Below are 13,310 nucleotides of genomic sequence, written 5' to 3' on the forward strand. Positions count from 1 at the left end.
GTAGCATTTGCAATGTGTCTAATTGCTTGGCGTCATTATTCTGCCTCCTCTCTAAGAATGGAAGCAGCTAGAAGGCAGAGATCCCACTCTAGACTTCTCCTGAACCCCTCTCCACACCTAAGCATAGTACTCAGCCCCAGAGATCCCATAGAATATGTGCTCATGGGAAATTGGATGGACACAAAAGCCCCAGCAGATCACTATTAACCCTCAGCAAGACATGCCAAAGAATCAGTTCGGGGTGACTCTAATGGACTCTACTTCCTACTTGAAAGGAGTCCAGATTTAACATGCCTTCCAGTGGTCCAGTGGTCATTCAGCTCCTAGTTTGAAATTTCTAACCTGTCCCCACCCCTTGGGCGCCAAGGCGTCCACTCTTATTTTTATACAGTTCTACGGGGACGATTTTGTGCAAATCTGCCTCACTTGAATCCAGTTCCCACAAAAATCAAAACATCTTCCCAAGATGCCATTGGTTTTCTTAGAAAATGAATGATAAACAATAGTTCTAATAGTTAGATATTTGTTTCCGTTATTAACCCACCATTGGCTTCAAGACTTCTACCAATTCTCCTGGGTTCTGCCCTCTGGGACCAAAGAGAATGATCCATACAACAACCTTAGAAATAATTAAAGACATCTAGAGATGAGAGGTCCTGGATTCAAATCTGACCTCAGATACTTCTTAGCTGTGTGACCCTGGGCAAGTCACTTAACCCCCATTTCCTAGCCCTTACCTCTCTTCTGCCTTGGAACCAATATACAGTATTGATTCTATTTGACACCCATTGCCTAGCCCTTACTGCTCTTCTGCCTTGGAACCAATACACAGTATGGGTTCTAAGATGGAAGGTGAGGGTTTTAAAAAACCCAAATAAATCATCAAAGATACCTATAATATTCTCCCTGAGTTTCCCAGATGAAAAATCTCACCTCACTCCAACAAAGCTCATGTTTCATGTATCAGTCCTCAATACAGGGCCCCAAGGTTTCTAACCTCTAAAAAACTCTAGATGAAGGTGTATGTTATTTACAGTCAGAGGGATTTTAACCAGAAAATCATTACCAAAAAATTAGCCTTAGGAACAAGACAGCCAACTCAAGTCCAGTTAAGCTTTTTGCCATTAAAAAAAAAAAACACGCTTTAAAAATCTGCGTGGATATTTAAATCTGAGAAAAGAAGTCTATGTTTATGCATATATTTATATTAAAAACATTCATCCCCAGAGGCTGAAATTCTCAAGTGCTGTTTATTTTAGAAACAGAGAATGTCTACCACTTAAAAAAAAAGATTTCAAAAGGCCCTAAGTGATTTGAATTGCTAATGTCTGTGATATTAACATAAAATAACATTTTGAGAAAAATATAGCAAGAGAAAATTCTGGCAAGCCCACACTTCCAAATCACCTGCACAAATGTTCAATGTACAGAAGAAATGTTCAAGTTGTCAGAACAACATAGAAATAAATCAAAATAGGAAAGTGTTTTGAAAGCACCCACTATGCACAAGCCATGGTCCTAGGGTTTCCTTATGAAGGTCGGTGGTTGGTTGCAGAAGGAAGTCAGTTAAGTGGACACACAGTAGGACCAACACTGGATTTGAAGCCAGGAAGGCTCAAGTTCAAATTCAGCTTGAGACACGAGCTGTGTGATGCTAAGCAAGTCAGTTAAGCTCTCTCTGTTTCAGTGTTTTCAACTGTAAAATGATCATCATAATTAATAGCAAATGCCTATGGGGGTTCTTATGAAAATCAAATGAGATATCTAAAATGTGCTTAATACACTTCCTGACACATAGTAGGGACTTAATAAATGTTAGAAGTTCAATACATGAGGGCACCTCTCAGAAAGCTGTCTATTTAGAGACAAGACATAAATGAACACATGCTATTTTGTTTTGCTAATTACATAATAATTTTCTGCATAGCTTTTCTGAAGATAAAAGTTCCAAATTGTTTCCTTTCCCCTTCTCATATATGGAAGGGAAATTGATCTGGGTTTCCATGTAATATCATGCAAAACATATTTCTGTATTGTTCATTGTTATAAGAGAATACTCATATAAAACCAAAATCACCCAATAAAAACACAACTAAACTAAAATGAAAAATTGTATAGTTTGATCTGCATTCGATTCTAACTGTTCTTCAACTGGAGGTAGATAGCATTCTTTGTCCTACATTTTTCAGAATTGTTCTGGATCATTATATGGCTGGAGTAGCTAACTCTTTCATAGAGGGTCATTACACAATATTGATGTCATTATATACAGTGTTCTCGTGGTTCTGCTTCTTTCACTTTGCATCTGTTCGTGTAGGTCTTTCTAGCTTTTAAAGAGTAATTTTAAAAATTAAGTAACAGTGTAAGCAAGGAGAAGTTGCATAAGGAAAGATTTCACAGGGCAGGCAGTCACAAGTTAATTTCAAAATGGCAGAGTCTTTACAGCGAAGTTCCAAGGAATAGAATTTAAGCTAATGACTGACAGCAACTGTTCTGTGACAGGGAGGAAACTATTAAATTTTGGGTCGAGTTAGTAAAAATAATTAGTTAAAAACAGTGAAGACAAGCTGGATTTTGCTCAGGTGAATTCCTCCTCTCCCTGGCTCCATCTTCCACAGTAGGGGCATAATAGTGGCTTGATGTGCCAATGGAATTCGGAGAATAGAAACTATTGCCTACTACTGAGATAAGAGGAGATGGTTTTGAAGTGTTTTTGAGGAAAACAAGAATTAATAGAGGAGGAAGAAAACGTTCCAAATGGCAAGAGTTGTGGAGATGGGGAAAATACAAATCCTGTTCAGGAGAAGCAAACAGAGTAGTTGGCTAAAGTTGAAGGCTTGCAAAGGGGAAGAGTATGTGTTAGATCTAAAAAGATCAATTATTCTCATGAGGAAAGAAGAAAATGAACATTTATTAAGCTCTTACTTTGTACCAGTGTCTAAGTCAAGAACCTCACAGATATTGTCATTTGCTCTTTATAACAACTCAAGGAAATAGATGTTATTTATTATTATTTCCATTTTACAGTTGAAAAAACTAAGGCAGACACTGAGACACTGAGGAAGATAAAATGATTTATTCAGTCACAAAGGTGGTAAGGGTCTGAGGCTGGATTTGAACTTGGGTCTCCCTGACTCCAGGCTCAGCACTATATAGTCTGTGGCACAATCATTTCAGTTGTGTCTGACACTTCATGATCATATTTGGGATTTTCTTTGCAAAGATAATGGAGTGGTTTCACATTTCCCTCTTTAGCTCATTTGACAGATGAGGAAACTGAAGCAAACCTGGTAAAATGCCATGCCCAGGGTCCATAGCTATTAAGTGTCTGAGGTCAGATTTGAACTCAGGAAGGTGAGTCTTCCTGGTTTCAGGCACAGCATTCTACACACTATGGTGCCAACTAGCAAGACTCCAAGCCTATATTTCTCCACTGTGTAAAAAATATTGTTATTTAAATTACAAAGTTTTAAATTCCTTTTGAGAAGAATTTTAGGCAAAGAAAAATGCTACCTCTCTGTATCCAGAAACTGAACTATTGGAGAAGATACCATGAAGAAGCCTCCAGACCACAAGCTGCATAAGAATGAACTTTGGGTGTGGTTGATTGAACTTTTATTTGTATGTATACTTTCATGCCAAAGGGGACTGCCCCCTAACTGGCTTTTTGTCAATGCGTCCAGCAATTATTGGTTTGTTCTTTTTTTTTTTTTATCCTCACATTATTGTAATCTTTAAGTTGATTATGTTTTCATGATCCTTTTGGGGGAAAAATTAATTTTTTTCAAAAATGATCATATGGGGAAATGTAAAAAATGGAGACTTGAATCCAGGACTTCAATCCCCAGGAGTCCTTGCTCCACTTCCCCAGAATGCTTTGTAATCTCACTGAATTCTCACCAGGGCCAAGAGCAAATCATTATTTAAAGGGTCTCCGGTGGGGTCTCTTCTCTTCCTGTCTCCACTGGCAAGCAGACGCGTCTCATAATGTGAGTGAAATTGAATTGGGCCTTTCAGTCCACCTGGCATGTGCCTTTCTTACTTGTATTTTTCTTAAATTCTCAACCTTCAATAAACCTCTAAAAATATCATACTCCTTGCAGAGAGAAACTAATTTCTACCTGCCTCAGTTTCCCTAAATTTTAATCTTAACAACTGGACACTCTCCAGCTAACATTTAAAATGTGATGCCCAGAACTGACCACAGTATTCAAGATATTCAATGAGCAGCTCCAAATAAAGCAAGATTCTAACTTTCTTTTCTTTTCCTCCTTCCCTCCCTCCCTCCCTCCCTCCCTCCCTCCCTTTCTTCCTTCCTTCCTTCCTTTCTTCCTTCCTCCCTTCCTTTCTTCCTTCCTTCCTTCCTTCCTCCCTCCCTCCCCCCTCCCTTCCTTTCTTCCTCCCTCCCTCCCTCCCTTCCTTCCTTCTTCCATCCCTTCCTCCCTCCCTCCTTCCCTCCTCTCCCTTCTTCCCTTCCTCCCTCCCTTCCTTCCTTCCTTCCTTCCTTCCTTAATCACTATTTGGTTTCCCCCTAATTCAAACCACCTAATGGCTAGCTCTACTTAATCTTCCCTCCATAAGGAAGACATAAAATCCAACCCAGTAAACCACATAGCATTCTTTAACAGATTGTCTTGAAGATAAGTTGATGATTGCAAACCTCTGTGGCTGGGAAGTCTCTTCAAGTCAACTAATAGGTAACTTTGCACAAGGCTCTGTGCTAAGAGGTGGAAGTGAGCAGAGAATAAATTCTAGCCATGAGACGCAGTCTACGCAAAAATGTGCTACTGAGTTTGAATTCGGGGAAAACTAAGTATTGCGGTTGGGCAAAATGGAGACTGCATGAAGGAGTATGAACCAGGTTGCCCTCTCATGAAGGCTGGGAGGAGTCCTAGATGGCAGGGGCTAATAGTTTATATTTTAACCCAGAATGGACAGATCTTCAGAGCGATTCTTGAGCAAGTAAGTATGAAGTGGTCAGATTTGAACATAAAAGCAATATTCATAGTGAAGATTAGAGCTTGGAAGAGCCTTCAAGAACTCTTAGCCCATTGCCACCACCTTACAGATGGTAAAATGAGGATGGATGATGAGTCAGTAACTCCAGTATTCTCTCCCCAATTCCAGATGTCTGTGCCTTGAGCTGAGATTTCTATTTCTTTTCTAATAGATATGGTGAACTCCAAGAGGAGGAATTTTTCTTTACTTGGGCAAAGCTGAAAGGTTCTAAGTTTTGAGGAGGCTCTAAGTTTGCCACACTGGCAAGGGGAGTGTCCTCACCATGGAGCTCCCTGTTGTCATATTAAACAACTAGATCCATATGACTATTTACAATAATTCTCAATAGCGTTACCTTTTTCATTCCCGCCAACTAAGTCTCCAACATGAATCTTTGTCTATTCATTCTCATTCAGTTCTTGAACTATGATAGTAATTAATGTCTAATGAACTAAAAAGGAATTCTGAACTAAAGGAAATGTTTTCATTTGAGTAGTCTTCTGGTGGGCTCTCCTTCACTGGAAGTCTTCATTCATTGGGTACGTTGCAGAAGGAAACCCATTCCAGGGTGGGTTTGGATTAAATGAGGCTTTCCAACCCTCAAGTTCAGTGATTTTGATTCTATTATTTTCATGGTAGAAAATAAGGCAACCTCCTTTTCTAAAGCAGATCAACATTTGTCCTGCCCCTTAAAAATTACCTAGGGGTGGGAAAAGGAAGTTAGATGGCTCAGTGGCTTGAGAGCCAGACCCGGAGACAGGGGTCAGGGTTCAAATCTAGCCTTAGTCAATTCAGAATTCCATGTTCCTGGGCAATTTACTTAATGCCAGTTGCCTAGTCCTTACCACCTTTCTGCCTTAGAAATTAGTATCAATTCTAAGATGGAAAGTAAGGGTTTTTAAACAATTGCCTGGGACAGTGGGAGGTTATGAGTCCAAGGTGGGAGTCAGGTTTTCTTGTCTTTAAGAACAGTGTAATATCCTCTGGATCTTGCTGCCTTTCAGAAAACTGAGCTGTTAAAAAAAAAAAGTCAAAGCCGTGACATTATGTATCTATACATTATGAAAAATGATTCTTCGCTCACATTCATATTCAAAGGTGACACAAAACCCATTACCATCAAGGCAAGAAAAACAAATCACTAAGTGAATGGTATCTTTTAAAAATCCACTCTATTAAATTGTGTCAATACAGAAAATAAACAGATCCAGAGAAGAGCATTTGCCCATGGCTATATATCAGCAGGGGATATGATTTGTGTGCAGAGGTATATCCAGAGAGGGTCAATCAGGCAGTAAACAATGACAAACATGCCAGGACTCTTAATCGTGAGAGAGGAGTTAAGATTGGGACCTTTTCAAGGTTCCCACCATAATGTTCTTCACTAGGAGAATTTTTTTATTCTCATCACAAATGAAAGAAATCATTTATTAAGAGGACAGAAGCACAAGACACCAGAGCTAAGACAGAAACTTCTGGGATTCATCTTTCATCCTCATCTAAGAGGCAAAGAAACTAGGATGATGGAGGGAGAAATGGCTTGAAAGGATACCCAGAGTATGGAGAGAAGTGTGAAAATCAAAACCGGGTCTCTGGTTGACTGCTAGCCTTTTTACCCACAGCATTACAGAACCACCAAGTAGAAGTCCATGATCACAGAATCTGCAGGTACTTTTAAGACCATCATAGAATCAAGAACCAATAGAGTTGGAAGAGACACAGAAGACAATAAATGGATCCAAAGCTCTCTTTTTACAGATGACAGAGTGCCTCAGTGGAAAGTATGCTGGGCCTGAAGTCAGGAAGACTCATCTTCTGGAGTTCGAATCCAGCCTCAGACACTTAGTAGCTGTGTGACCCTGAGCAAGTAATTTAGCAGCATTTATCTTAGTTTCCTCACCTGTAAAATGAGTTGGACCCGGTCAAGATGGCGGCTTAGAAGCTGCGAAAGTTCAGAGCTCAGAAACCCTTTCTTACCAATTGCAAACTGAGAGCTCCTAGGACACCAAAATTCAAGCTGAACATCAGGACAGACCCGGGGAACCCTCCTCCTGGACCTGGATCAAAAGATAAGGCCCCCGAAAAGCCAAAACCCTAGATCACTCGGATGTAAGGGGCAGGCAGAAGGAAGGTCACAGGACCCATCCCCCCCAACCCAGAGTGCTGAGCCCACGACAGCAGTGGGAACTTCAGAGTCGGCAAAAGAGTCCCAGGGCTGGCTATTTTTAAGGACTCACCTTGAAAGCAACCTGATCCAGTCTCCGGGACGCCCAACACACACGGCAGGGAAACATAGAGAGAAGGGGGAAGCCTGTAAAGACCCCTGGCTGGGTCCTTCCAACTGAGTCTCAAGGGAGGTCCCAGCTTTAGGGCACCAGCTGAACCCAATCCCATCAGGAGGCCTCAGAGCTACTGAAAGGAGAGAAATCTTAGGGCCGGCAAAGGGGTGATTTAATAAATAAGACTAGAAGCTGGTACTTTGAAAAAACAAATAAAATTGACATACTAGTCAGTCTAATTAAAAAAAGGAAAGAAAAAACCAAATTGACAGTATCCAAGATGAAAAGGGAGACCTCACCTCTAATGAAGAGGAAATCAAGGCAATCATTAAAAACTACTATGCCCAATTATATGGCAAAAAATATGGCAATCTAAGTGATATGGATGAATACTTACAAAAATATAAATTGCCTAGACTAAAAGAAGAAGAAATAAATTAGCTAAACAACCCCATATCAGAAAAAGAAATTGAACAAGCCATCAAAGAACTCCTTAAGAAAAAATCCCCAGGTCCAGACGGATTCACAAACGAATTCTATCAAAAATTCAAAGAACAGCTAACCCCAATACTATACAAACTATTTGACAGAGTAAGCCAAAAAGGGGTTCTACCCAATTCTTTTTATGACACAAACATGGTACTGATCCCAAAGCCAGGCAGGTTAAAAACAGAGAAAGAAAACTATAGGCCAATCTCCCTAATGAATATAGATGCAAAAATCTTAAATAGGATACTAGCAAAAAGACTCCAGCAAGTCATCACAAGGGTTATCCACTATGATCAGGTAGGATTCATTTCTGGAATGCAAGGATGTTTCAATATTAGGAAAACAATCCACATAATTGACCATATAAACAAGCAAACTGACAAAAATCACATGTTTATTTCAATAGATGCAGAAAAATCCTTTGACAAAATACAACACCCATACCTATTGAAAACACTAGGAAGTATAGGAATAGAAGGGCCTTTCCTAAAAATAATAAACAGTATATACCTAAAACCATCAGCAAGCATCATCTGCAATGGGGAAAAACTCAAAGCCTTCCCAATAAGATCAGGAGTCAAACAAGGATGCCCATTATCACCTTTATTATTTAATATTGTACTAGAAACACTAGCAGTAGCAATTAGAGAAGAAAAAGAAATTGAAGGTATTAAAATTGGCAATGAGGAGACCAAGCTGTCACTCTTTGCGGATGATATGATGATTTACTTAAAGAATCCCAGGGAATCAACCAAAAGGCTAATTGAAATAATCAACAACTTTAGCAAAGTTGCAGGATACAAAATAAACCCACATAAGTCATCAGCATTTCTATATATCTCCAACCCAGTTCAGCAGCAAGAATTAGAAAGAGAAATCTAATTTAAAGTCACCTGAGACAATATAAAATACTTAGGAATCTATCTGCCGAGACAAACACAGGAACTATATGAACACAACTACAAAACACTCTCCACACAATTAAAACTAGATCTAAACAACTGGAAAAACATTGATTGCTCATGGGTGGGATGAGCTAACATAATAAAAATGACCATCCTACCCAAACTTATCTATTTAGTGCCATACCCATTGAACTACCAAAAAACTATTTTACTGAATGAGAGAAAACCATAACAAAGTTCATTTGGAAGAATAAAGGATCAAGGATATCCGGGGAAATAATGAAAAAAAAATACAAAGGAAAGTGGCCCTGCAGTCCCAGATCTCAAACTATATTACAAAGCAGAGGTCATCAAAACAATTTGGTACTGGCTAAGAGACAGAAAGGAGGATCAGTGGAATAGACTTGGGGTAAATGAGTAAGACAGTCTTTGACAAACCCAAAGACCCCAACTTTTGGGACAAAAATCCACTATTTCATAAAAACTGCTGGGAAAATTGGAAGACAGTGTGGGAGAGATTAGGTTTGGATCAACACCTCACACCCTACACCAAGATAAACTCAGAATGGATGAATGACTTGAATATAAAGAAGGAAACTATAAGTAAATTAGGTCAACACAGAATAGTATACATGTCAGAACTTTGGGAAGGGAAAGATTTTAAAACCAAGCAAGACTTAGAAAGAGTCACAAAATGCAAAATAAATAATTCTGACTACATCAAATTAAAAAGTTTTTGTACAAACAAAACCAATGTAACTAAAATTAGAAGGAAAGCAACAAATTGGGAAACAATCTTCATAACAAAAACCTCTGACAAAGGTCTAATTACTCAAATCTATAAAGAGCTAAACCAGTTGTACAAAAAATCAAGCCATTCTCCAATTGAAAAATGGGCAAGGGACATGAATAGGCGATTTTCAGTTAAAAAAATCAAGACTATTAATAAGCACATGAAAAAGTGTTCTAGATCTCTTATAATCAGAGAGATGCAAATCAAAACAACTTTGAGGTATCACCTCACACCTAGCAGATTGTTCAACATGACAGCAATGGAAAGTAATGAATGCTGGAGGGGATGTGGCAAAGTCGGACATTAATGCATTGTTGGTGGAGTTGTGAATTGATCCAACCATTCTGGAGGGCAATTTGGAACTATGCCCAAAGGGTGATAAAAGACTGTCTGCCCTTTGATCCAGCCATAGCACTGCTGGGTTTGTACCCCAAAGAGATAATAAGGAAAAAGACCTGTACAAAAATATTCATAGCTGCACTCTTTGTGGTAGCCAAAAATTGGAAAATGAGGGGATGCCCTTCAATTGGAGAATGGCTGAACAAATTGTGGTATCTGTTGGTGATGGAATACTATTGTGCTAAAAGGAATAATAAAGTGGAGGAATTCCATGGAGACTGGAACGACCTCCAGGAAGTGATGCAGAGTGAGAGGAGCAGAACCAGGAGAACATTGTACACAGAGACTGACACATTGTGGTACAGGAGAACTTAATGGACTTCTCCAGTAATGGCTTTACAATGTCCCTGAACAACCTGCAGTGATCGACGAGAAAAAAAAACAAACTATCCCCAAGCAGAGGAGAAACTGAGGGAGTAAAAACACTGAGGAAAAGCAACTGCTTGACTACAGAGGTTGAGGGGACATGATTGAGGAGAGATGCTAAATGAGCACCCTAATGCAAATACCAACAACAAGGAAATGGGTTCAGAGCAAGGACACATGTGATACCCAGATGAATTGCGCATCGGCTAGGGAAGGGGTGGGGGGGTTGGAGGGGAGGAAAAGAAAATGATCTGTTTCCAATGAACAATGTATGAAAATGACCAAATAAAATAATGTTAAAATAAATAAAAAAATAAAATGAGCTGGAGAAGGAAATGGCAAGCCATTCCAGTAGTTTTGCCAAGGAAACCCCAAATGGGGTCTCAAAGGGTTGGACATAATTGAAAAATGGCTGAACAACATGTTACATAAAAAGTGTTCATTAAATATGTATATAAATATTGATTATATAGTAATAATCTGATCACTGGTTTGGAGACACAAAGTCAGACAAGACTGAAAAATAATTGAATGACAGTGTGAGAGAGAATAGCCATTCTCAACCTTTTTGGTCTTAGGGCTCTTTTTCACTCTTAAAATATATTAAGGGCCATCCCCCACAAGAGTTTTTGTTATGTAGGTTATATCTATTGATATTTGCTTTATTAACAATGAGAGCAATTCATTTAAAAAAAGTTATTCAGAATATAATGCAATAAAAATTATACTCAACTAAGGGTAGCAGAAGGACTAAAAATTAATTAGAAATGAAATAATATTATCCTAAAAAATGATTGAGTCAAAAAACAAATTATAGAAACAATCAATAATTTCATTACAGAAAATGACAATGAGGGGACAATATATCAAAATCTATAGGCTACAGCAAAGGCAGTTTGGGGAAAATTTATATCTATTACTGCTTCCAACAGTAAAATAGAGAATGAGTAGATCAATAAATTGGGAATGCAACTAAAAACCTAGAAAAAGAACAAATTTAAAATCCCCAATTAAACACAAAATTGGAAAACCTTTGAATCAAGGAGAAAATTAATCAAATTGAAAGAAAACCACTGAACTAATGAATAAAATAAGGAGTTGGTTTTATGAAAAAATAAATAAGATAGATAAAACCATTGATTAACTTGATTAAAAAAAAAACAGAAAACCAAATTACCAGGTTCAAAAATGAAAAAGATGAAATTACGCCAAAGAAGAAGAAATTAAAGCAATTGCTGATAATTATTTTGCCCAACTGTATGCCCATAAATCTGACACTCTAAGTGAAAAAGGTGAATATTTACAAAAATAAAAACTAGCCAGATTACCAAAAGAAGAAGTAGAATGCTTAGACAACACCATAATAGGAAAAGAAATTGAACAAACCATTAAAGAACTCCCTAAATTAAATAAAGTTCAAGGGCCAGATGGATTCCAAAGTGAATTCTACAAAAACTTAAAAAACTAACTCTAATACTACATAAACCTTTTAGAAAAATAGAAGAGAAAATCCTTCCAAATATGATATTGAAACCTAAACCAGAAAGAGCAAAAACAGAGAAAGAATACTATAGACCAGTGATGGCAAACCTGTTAGAGATAGGGTGCCTAAACTGCAACTGTCATATCCCATGTGAACCTCCTGCCTAAACTCTGACAGGGGAGGGAGGAAGTTCTCCCATTGGCCTACTAGGCAGAGGGATATGAGAAATGTCCTAAGACAGAAGGGAGCATCTCCCTCCAACACATGTGCCATAAGGTGCCCAACAAGGCTGTAGACCCATCTCCCTAATGAATATTAATGCAAATTTTTCAAATAAAATGCTAGCCAGGAGAGTACAACATTATTTCACAAAAATCATGCACCACAATCATGTGGGTTTTATATCTGGGATCCAAGGATGGTTAGATATTAGGAAAAGCATCAGCATAATTGACCACATCAGTAACAAAACTAACAGAAACGACATGATTATTTCCATAGATGCAGAAAAAGCATTTGACAAAATTCAATACCCATTCCTTATGAAAACATTTTAAAAAACTGACATAAATGGAGCCTTCCTCAAAGTGATAAATGGCATCTATGTACAATCGTTAGCATAAATTATCTTGGGGATAAACTAAAACCCTTCCAAATAATATCAGGTTTAGAGGAAGGATGACCATTAACACCATTCTTATTTAATATTGTACTATAGCAATAAGAACAGAAAAATAAATTGAAAGAATTAGAATGGGCAATAAAGAAAAAAGTTTTCTCACTTTGCAGATGATATGATGGTACATCAAAAAAACTAATAGAAATAATTAACACCTTCAGTAAAGTCACAGGAAACAAAATAAACTCACATAAATCATTAGCTTTCCTATTTATCATAAACTAAATTTGATAGCTAGATAGAAAAGGAAAATTTATTCAAAATAACTCTAGACAATATAAAATACTACCAAAAGAAACCAAGCAACTATATGAACACAATTATAAAACCCTCTTCACACACCTAAACAATGAAACAATATTAATTGCTCATGGATAGGTGGAGCCAGTATAGTGAACATGACAATCCTACCTAAAATTTACATATTCAATACCACATCAATCAAAGTACCCAAGAATTAGAAGAACTCTTTCATATTATACAAAAAAATAACAACAAAGTCCATCTTGAAGAACAAAAGGCCAAGAATACCAAGGGAATTAACTTTTAAGATGTGAAGGAAAGAGGCCTGGCTGAACCACATATCAAACCATAGTATAAAGTGGAAATCATTGAAATAATCTGGTACTGATTAAGAAACAGAGTGGTGGATCAACAGAAGAGATTAGATAATCAACATATGGCAATTAATGTCCATAGCAACTTAGTTTTTGACAAGCCTGAAGATCCAAGCTTTTGAGGAAAGAATTCACTATTTGACAAAAACTGCTGAGAAAAATGGAAATCAGTATGGCAGAGATTAGGCAGGGACCAATATCTCATAACATATGTCAGGATAAAGTCAAAATGAATACTTGATCTAGAAAGGAAGGGTGAGGCCATAAACAAATTAGGGGGACATGAAAAAGCTTACTTGTCA

The 13,310-nt window shown here is 37.8% G+C and overlaps 1 protein-coding gene across 4 annotated transcripts in view; it reads right to left on the reverse strand.

Moving 5' to 3' along the window:
- Window positions 1-13,310, reverse strand: part of PATJ (PATJ crumbs cell polarity complex component) — a 364,450-nt gene that overhangs the window by 129,954 nt on the left and 221,186 nt on the right. The window lies entirely within an intron of this gene.

Source organism: Monodelphis domestica, chromosome 2 (assembly GCF_027887165.1).
Source record: "Monodelphis domestica isolate mMonDom1 chromosome 2, mMonDom1.pri, whole genome shotgun sequence".
Lineage (NCBI taxonomy): Eukaryota > Metazoa > Chordata > Mammalia > Didelphimorphia > Didelphidae > Monodelphis > Monodelphis domestica.